Source organism: Cetorhinus maximus, chromosome 12 (assembly GCF_964194155.1).
Source record: "Cetorhinus maximus chromosome 12, sCetMax3.hap1.1, whole genome shotgun sequence".
NCBI classification, from domain to species: domain Eukaryota; kingdom Metazoa; phylum Chordata; class Chondrichthyes; order Lamniformes; family Cetorhinidae; genus Cetorhinus; species Cetorhinus maximus.
The window spans coordinates 69,872,116-69,880,775 of record NC_135890.1 but is presented as its reverse complement, the minus strand read 5'-3'; positions in this window follow the sequence as shown (position 1 = coordinate 69,880,775).

The following is an 8,660-nucleotide window of genomic DNA, read 5'->3' as shown; positions in this document are numbered from 1 at the left end:
TTCATGCACCAGTTGGCTTTGTGCAGTTTTGTCTGAGGTCAGTTATTGAACTCTATGATATAAGGGAGGGGAGCAGGAGACTGGTAGCTTGCATGGAGGCTTGGGACTGGCAAGGGCGAATCAGAGGTGGGGGCATGGAGGAGTGAAGTGGGAAGGGCCTGGCATCCTGGGTGTGGTGGTGTTGGAAACAGTCGGTCAAGGTAAGAAAATGAAGGGCCTAAAGGACGGTGTCACTACTGTCCAAATGTGGATCCATCTCAGGGTGTTGGATCGCAGAATCCCTACAAGGCTTTGAGTTCACTTACAGCATTTCAATTAACCCTGCTGAGAGTGACCTCGGACAATGTCCTTTACAATGCATAGAAGGGAGGTCCAACTGAGCCTGCAAGTTCGGCCATGTCCCATAGAATGGCAATTACAACACTGGACACTAACGTGAACAATAAAGAATGAACAAAAAAACACAACATTGTTTCTTCCTCAGTAAAGGAAATGTCCCGAACTCCCCTGTAACCATCAATGCACGCCAACCATGAGGTGCGCCAGTACATTTGGCTCTCCGACTAAGCTAGTCTCAACAAATAACGATAATACGCACATCAATAAAGTGAAACCAATAATGTGAAATATTTATAAGTGAAGTTTAATTTTGAAAAACACCCATGCCATTTTTGTGCTCTCAAGTCTTAGATTAATGGCAATGGAGTTGGGTAGGAAAGTTGTTGCCGTCATGTAGAACCTCTATGTTTGACCAGGAGGCTCTTTTATAGTCCGCCCGTAGCTGCAGCATTGTCAACTGATGGCAGGTTTCACCAATGATGAGCTTTCCTCACTGCAGAATCATATGTCTCCTGCGCACACCACCAGCACTTCAAATTTTAATTGTAATCGTGTGGGAAACAGGAAATAGTAAGAGAATGAAGTGGCACACATTTCTGGTTCTACTGTGGGGAATGGCAAGCTGTTGACAAAATCTCCCCCATTAAGGCTAAAGCAGAAATTATAAACTAGATTTAAATAACATACAGAGAGCAGAATAAAGAGAGGGAAAGAAAGATGGTATTAGCGAAAGAGATAAAAGAGACAGAGAAAAAGTTGTAAAAATAATTTTAATTTATTTAAAAATATCCCCAATACTATTTAAATTATGTACAAATGAGACCTCATATTTATAGAATTAAGTTTTCAGAGTGAGGGTTATGACTTAGAATAGAATCATAGAATGGTTACAAAGGAGACCATTTGGCCCATCCTGTATGTGCTGGCTCTAAGAGCAAATCAGATAATCCTACTTCCCCACATTTTCCTCTTAGCCCTGCAAATCCTTTTTCTTCAGATAATTATCCAACTCTTTTTTGAAAGCCATGATTGAATCTGCCTCTACCACACTCTGAGGCAGTGCATTCCAGATACTAGCCACTCGCTGTGGGAAGTGTTTTTCCTTATGTTGCCTTTGGTTCTTTTGCCAATCACTTTAAATCTGTGCCCTCTAGTCTCAACGCTTCCATCAATGGGAACAGTTTCTCCCTACCTTACTCTGTAGAGACCCCTCATTATTTCGAACACGTCTATAAAATCTCCTCTCAACCTTCTCCAAGGAGAACAATCGCAGCTTCTCCAATCTATCTATGTAAGTGGAGTTCTTCATCCCTGGAACCATCTTCGTGAATCTTTTCTGCAACCTCTCCATTGTCTTCACATCCTTCCTAAAGTGTGGTGCCCAGAATTGGACATACTATTCCAGTTCAGGTCAAACCAGAATTTTATAACAGTTTAGTGTAGCTTCCTTGCTTTTGTACTCTATGCCTCTATTTATCAAGCCCATAATCCTGTATGCCTCATTCACAACTTTCTCAACACACCCTGCCACCTTCAATGAGTTGTGTACATATGTCCCCAGGACCCACTGCTCCTACACCTTTATTGTATATGATCTTTCCTTGTTCTTCCTACCAAAATGTATCACTTCACATTTCTACATTAAGTTTCATCTTCGATGTGTCTGCCCATTCCTCCAGTCTATCTATGTCCTCTTGAAGTCTATCACTATCCTCCTCTCTGTTCACAATAATTCCAAGTTTTGTGTCATCTGCAACTTTTGAAATTGTGCTCAGTACACCCAAGTATAGGTCATTGATAATATATCAAGAAAAGCAGCGGTATTAATACAGACTCCTGGGAAACCCCGCTGTATACATTCCCCCAGTCCTGTCAGTCAACTGACTTCATATCCATGCTGCCACTGTCCCTTTTATTCTATGGGTTTCAACTTTGCTGATAAGCCTGTTATGTGGCACTTTTTCCAAACACCTTTAGGAAGTCCATGTACTTCACATCAACCACATTATCCTCATCAGCCCTGCTGTTACCTCATCAAAAAATTCAACCAAATCAGTTAAATATGGTTTGCCCTTAACAAATCCACGTTGGCTTTCCTTAATTAATCCACATTTGTCCATGTGACTGTTAATTTTGTCCCAGATTATCATTTCTAGAAGCTTCCGCACCACTGAGATTAAACTGACTGGTCTGGTAGTTGTTGGGTTTATCTTATCACTTTTTTGAACAAGGGTGTAATATTTACAATTCTCCATCACCCCTGAGTCCAAGGAAGATTGCAAGATTATGGCCAGTGCCTCTGCAATTTTTACCCCTTAATATCCTTGATGTATCTGATCTCATCCTGGTGACTTGTCAACTTTAAGTACAGTCAGTCTTTCTATTGCCTCCCCTTTTTAGCTCATTCAGTGTCTCAGTTACCTCCTCTTTCACCATGACTGGCAGCATCTTCTTCTTTGGTAAAGACAGATGCATCTTCCTTGGTAAAGACAGATGCAAAGTATTCACGTAGTACCTCATATCCCTACCTCCATGTATAAATCCCCTTTTTGATCCCTAATTGTCCCTACTCCTCCTTTTACTATTTATCTGCCTATAGAAGACTGTTGGATTCCTTTTTGTGTTGCCTGCCAATCTCTTATACTCAATATTTGAGGGGATTTGACAGGTGGGTGGAGGACCTCCACCCCCGCTGGAAAGTCAGGGTCAGACCTTCCTCCATTAGATCAGAAGGTCCTGACTCGAGTTTACAGTCGCAGGCAGTTAATTGCCTAAGGTTGTGGCTTCCACGACCATGAGGATGTCCCGCTTCCAAGACCTGCCAGTCAATTAGAGGGCCAGTTCTCCACTGGGAGCAGTGGCCACTGCTGGGACAGCAAACAATGCCTGACAACGAGCCATGGAGGAGGCTGGATTGGAAGGCACTCTTGCCGGGTCCATTAGGCGGGCCCCAGTGAGGCAAGGGTTGGGATGGAGTGGGGGCTGGGGTGGGTGCTGCAATCAGGAGGGTAGGCCTCCAATGGACACGGGGTACCTGAACAGGAGGGGAACTCCCACTTCTCAAGACTGCAGCCCGGCTCGAGTATAGCTGTCAGTCTTGCCACATGGCATAGGCAACCATCCCCCACCTTAAAGGCCTCAGTTATTCCAAGGGTGGATAGGCCACCTGTCACTATCCCCAGAACTGGTAAAATACCAGGGAGCAGGTAGGCAACGGGTATGGCAACCCCACTACCCCATCTGATTTGTTGCCCCAATGCCTGTAGCTCGTTCCAGGAAGTGTAAAATTCCAGCCTTTGCTGCTCTTTCATTTTTCACTTCCCCTCTGCACTTCTCATGTCCAACATGGTTCCCAGTTGCGTTATCAACCTGAGACCTATCAAGCGCACTCTTTTTCTGCTTCATCTCACCCTCTATCTCTTACATCTTCCAGGGAGCTCTGGCTTTGTTTGTCCTACCTTTCCACCTCAGCTGCACCCAAACTATTTCCTCTTTAGAGTAGGGTTGCCAACTGTGATTAAATGTATTCCTGAGGTCTCATCACATGACTTGCCTCCACGCTCCAGCCGTTAGTCGGCCCACGCATCCATCCTTATGATGCACTGCCTTCCTACACCAATTGGAAAGCAAAAAAAACTCATTACCCAATTGGATGATGCTTGACTGACAGCCAAACAACATTTTCCCCCCTGTTTTCAATATTTTTATATTTGGTAAAGAGAAATGTTCAAAGAATTTTTTTTTTAAACTATCTTTTTTTAATGCCCCACTGATTTTTCTCCAGACAGCAATGTCACAGAGACTGATCATCGATTCATGGAGAGTCCAGGCCAATCCTGGAGATCAGAAGCAGCAATTACTTTTTAACCTGCTGATCTTTCATTCCAATTTACCTGGGTTGGCACTCCCCAGTTAATTATTTTTACTCCAGATTGTTCCTTGTCCTTTTCCAACCTAAACCTTATGATGCTATGACCACTGTCCCCTAAATAGTACCCTACTCACACCTGATCCACTTTTCCCACCTCGTTCTCCAGAACCCGATTCAGTAACAGGTCCTTCCTTGGTAGACTGGAAATAAAGTAATGTAGAAAATTCTCCTGAACAAACTTTAGAAAATCTCCCCTCTCTATCCTTCACACTATGACTATCCCAGTCTATATTTGGATAATTAAAGTCCCCCCATTGTCACTATTCTATAGTTCTTGTATTTCTCTGTAATTTCCCTGTAAATGTGTTTCTCTATTACTTTGGCCTATCGGATATACCCAGTAGTGTAAGGGCATTTCTGTTGTTCTCTCCAGCACTATAATATTCTCCTAACTCAATACTGCCATCCCTCCTCCTTTCTTTCCTTCCCTATAGTTCCTGAACACCTTGTATGCAGGAATATTTAGTATCCAGTCCTTTTTGAACCACATCTCTGTTATCACCACAACATGTTCCCACGTGGCTCACCAACCTTATTTACCACACCCTGTGTTCATACATGCATAAAAAACTTAATTTAGGCCCATGCATAGTTAACTTAATTTAGGCGTTAATGGATTCTTTCCTACTCTGACCCCACCTAATACCTTATTATTTTTGACTCTAGTGCTATCTGTCTCTCCCAATTCTTTGCACACATTGTTTTTCCTCTCTAATATTACCTCCTGGTTCCCATCCCTCTGCCAAGTTAGTTAAAACCCTCCCCAGGAGCACTAGCAAACTGCCCTACAAGGACATTGGTCCTAGCCCTGTTGAGGTGCAACCTGTCAAGCCTGTACAGGTCCCATCTCCCTCAGAACTGCTCCCAATGTCCGAGGAATCTAAACTCTTCCTTCCTCTACCAGCTTTCCAGTTACTCGTTCATCTAATCTACCCTAATGCCCACTAGCGTGTGCCACAGGGTGTAATCTGGAGATTACTATCTCTGAGGTCCTGCTTGCTAGTTTCTTTCCAAGATCCCTAAAATTTGCCTGCAGGATCTTATCCCTCTTTTTACTGTCATGGCTGACTGGGGATAGTGCCCCGCAGTATCAAGCGCCACTGCTCCCCGAGCCATGAGAAATGTGAAAAGTTTAATCAGACCACCAGATTGACCTAATTCTACTTTACTGTTTAATTTAGGTTAACAGAATACGAGCACCAGGTTTGCAAAATTAACAAGTAAATGTTTATTAAACAAATTGTCTGTAACCAGTTGCAAAAGAAAGAAATATGAACTAACTTTTAACTCTATAACTTAAACTCTACCCCTTCTTAACCCCTATACACAAACACACATATAAAATACACAAAACATGGGTTTTAAGGGTGAAATAAAACAGCTCAACAGCACCAATCCGGAGCTCAGGATTAGATGGGTTGACTTTGATTGCTTTCTTCTAAATTCCCTGCAGACTGACACGAGATGGTCTCACAGCACCTGCAGTTTGTGGTTCTCTGGTTGAAACTTGCTTTTACTCTACTGGTGATTTTTTTCCCCCTTTTCCTCCTAACTGAGGTCTCTCAAAGAAAGCAGGATACAGTGATGTGAGGAATAACCAGCTAGCTACTATGGCAGGATTACTGGAGTCTTACAAAACACAGGAGAGAGAAGTTTCAGGTCTTTCCTCTTTTCAGGCTAGGAGCTGATCTACTGCACTATCCTCATATTGGCTCCTGACCAAGTGTCCAAAACATTGTCGTTAGGCAGTTCCCTCTTAAACCAGGTCTCCTTTCCAGCACCATTCTGTCCAACCTACACACACTATTCCGTAACAGCAAGATTGTAGATTTTTTCTTCCTACTCCAGTGAACATCTCTTTTAAACTGCAGCCGTGGTAGTTTTTAAAGCCACAGCCCAACCTTAAAGGCACAGTCCAAGAAAAAATAAAAATATGTTCTTTACATGACCTATGTTGTTGGTAACGATATGGATCATGAAGCAGGCTGATCACTTTTCCCTCTCCGAGTACTCTGCAGGTGCTCGGTGACAACCTTGACCCTGGCACCAGGAAGGCAATATAACATCCCAGATTCACATCTGAGGCTGAAGAAACACCGGTTTGTTCCCCTTACTATACAATCCTCTATCACTATTGCTGTCTCAATCTCCCTTCTGCCCCCCTGTACAGCTGAGCCAGCCACGTTGTTATGGACTTAGCTCTAGCTGCACACCTCAGATGAACCATGACTCTCATCAGTATTCATAACACTACCTGCCTGGTCCAGGCCCAGCAGTTAACCATCGACCAAGGCACCGGAAACAACAACAGCAAATCTAGCCCTGTCAACCCTGCCAAATCCTTCTTACTAACTTCTGGGGGCTTGTGCCAAAATTGGGAGAGCAGTCTCACAGACTAGTCAAGCAAAAGCCTGACACAGTCACACTCATGGAATCATACCTTATAGATCATGTCCCAGACACCACCATCACCATCCCTGGCTATGTCCTATCCCACCAGCAGGACAAACCCAGCAGAGGTGGCAGCATATTGGTATACAGTTGGGAGTTGCCCTGGGAGTCCTCAACATCGACTCTGGACCCCATGAAGTCTCATGGCATCAGGTCAAACATGGGCAATGAAACCTCCTGCTGATTACCATGTGCTGCACCCCCTCAGCTGATCAATCAGTACCCCTCTACGTTGAATACCACTTGGAGGAAGCACTGAGGGTGGCAAGGGCACGGAATGTACTCTGGGTGGGGGAGATTAATGACCATCACCAAGGGTAGCTCATTAGCACTACTACTGACCAAGCTGGCCGAAACCTAAATAACATAGCTGCTAGACCAAGTCTGCAGCAGGTGGTGAGGGAACCAACAAAAGGGAAAAACATACTTGACCTCATCCTCACCAACCTGTCTGCTGCAGATGAATCTGTCCATGACAGTATCGGTAAAAGTGACCACCGCACAGTCCTTGTGGAAACGAAGTCCCGTCTTCACGTTGAAGATACCCTCCATCATGTTGTGTGGCACAACCACTATGCTAAATGGGATAGATTTCGAACAGATCTAGCAACTCAAGACTGGGCATCCATGAGGCACTGTGGGCCATCAGCAGCAGCAGAATTGTACTCAACCACAAACTGTAACCTCATGGCCTGGCATATCCCCCACTCTACCATTACCACCAAGCCAGGGGATCAACCCTGGTTCAATTAAGAGTGCAGGAGGGCATGCCAGGAGCAGCACCAGGCATGCCTAAAAATGAGGTGTCAACTTGGTGAAGCTATAACACAGGACTACTTGCGTGCTAAACAACATAAGCAGCAAGTGATAGATAGGGCTAAGCGATCCCCCAACCAACAGATCAGATCTAAGCTCTGCAGTCCTGCCACATCCAATTGTGAATGGTGGTGGACAATTAAACAACTCACTGGAGGAGGGGGCACCACAAATATCCCCATCCTCAATGATGGAGGAGCCCAGCAGATCAGTGCAAAAGATAAGGCTGAAGCATTCACAACAATCTTTGGCCAGAAGTGCCAAGAGAAAGATCCATCTCGGCCTCCTCCGGAGGTCCCCAGCATCACAGATGCCAGTCTTCAGTCAATTCGATTCACTCCACGTGATGTCAAGAAATGGCTGAAGGGCACTGGACAGTGCAAAGGCTATGGACCCTGACAACATTTTGGATATAGTACTTAAGACTTGTGCTCCAGAACTTGCCGCACCCCTAGCCAAGCTATTCCAGTACAGCTACGACACTGGCATCTACCCAGCAATGTGGAAAATTGCCCAAATATGTCCTGTACACAAAATGCAGGAAAAATCTAACCCGGCCAATTACCACCCCATCAGTCTACTGTCCATCATCAGTAAAGTGATGGAATGAGTCATCAACAGTGCTCTCAAGCGGCACTTGCTTACCAACAACCTGTTCACTGACGCCCAGTTTGGGTTCCACTAAGGTCACTCAGCTTCTGACCTCATTACAGTGTTGGTTCAAACATGGACAAAAGAGCTTAACTCCAGAGGTGAGGTCAAAATCATTGCCCTTGACATCACGGCAGCATTTGACTGAGTGTGGCATCAAGGAGCTCTATCAAAACTGGAGTCAATGGGAATCAGGGAGAAAACTCTCCGCTGGTTGGATGCATACCTAGCACAAAGGAAGATGGCTGTGGTTGTTAGAGGTCAATCATCTCAGTTCCAAGACGTCACTGCTGGAGTTCCTCAGGGTAATGTCCCCGGCCCAATCATTTTCAGCTGCTTCATCAATGACCTTCCTTCTATTATAAGGTCAGAAGTGGGGATGTTCACTGATGATTGCACAATGTTCAGCACAGACAGGCATAACTAGGGCCCAAGCAGGTACTCATTGCAACTCCTTTTATTTGGAGGAAGT